The sequence below is a fragment of the Physeter macrocephalus genome, chromosome 7, assembly GCF_002837175.3.
Source record: "Physeter macrocephalus isolate SW-GA chromosome 7, ASM283717v5, whole genome shotgun sequence".
NCBI classification, from domain to species: Eukaryota; Metazoa; Chordata; class Mammalia; order Artiodactyla; family Physeteridae; genus Physeter; species Physeter macrocephalus.
Genome location: NC_041220.1, coordinates 28,300,741 through 28,301,223, shown reverse-complemented (window position 1 = coordinate 28,301,223; position 483 = coordinate 28,300,741). Strand labels below are relative to the sequence as shown.

The window sequence follows — 483 nt, the reverse complement described above, 5'->3', positions numbered from 1 at the left end:
CTATAAAACTCTTAGAGGAAAACATAGGAAGAACACTCTTTGACATAAATCACAGCCAGATCTTTTTTGATCCACCTCCTAGAGTAATGGAAATAAAAACAAAAATAAACAAATGAGACCTAATGCAACTTAAAAGCTTTTGCACAGCAAAGGAAACCATAAACAAGACGAAAAGACAACCCTCAGAATGGGAGAAAATATTTGCACACGAATCAACAGACAAAGGAGTAATCTCCAAAATATATAGACAGCTCATACAGCTCAATATCAAGAAAACAAACAACCCAATCCAAAAATGGGCAGAAGACCTAAATAGACATTTCTCCCAAGAAGACATACAGATTGCCAAGAAGCACATGAAAAGCTGCTCAACATCACTAATTATTAGAGAAATGCAAATCAAAACTACAATGAGGTATCACCTCACACCAGTCAGAATGGGCATCATCAGAAAATCTACAAACAACAAATGCTGGAGAGGGT

At 36.2% G+C, this 483-nt stretch overlaps 1 protein-coding gene across 5 annotated transcripts in view; it reads left to right on the top strand.

The window, feature by feature from the left end:
• Positions 1 to 483, top strand: part of SLC10A7 (solute carrier family 10 member 7) — a 265,905-nt gene that overhangs the window by 259,490 nt on the left and 5,932 nt on the right. The gene's annotated exons all lie outside the window — the stretch shown is intronic.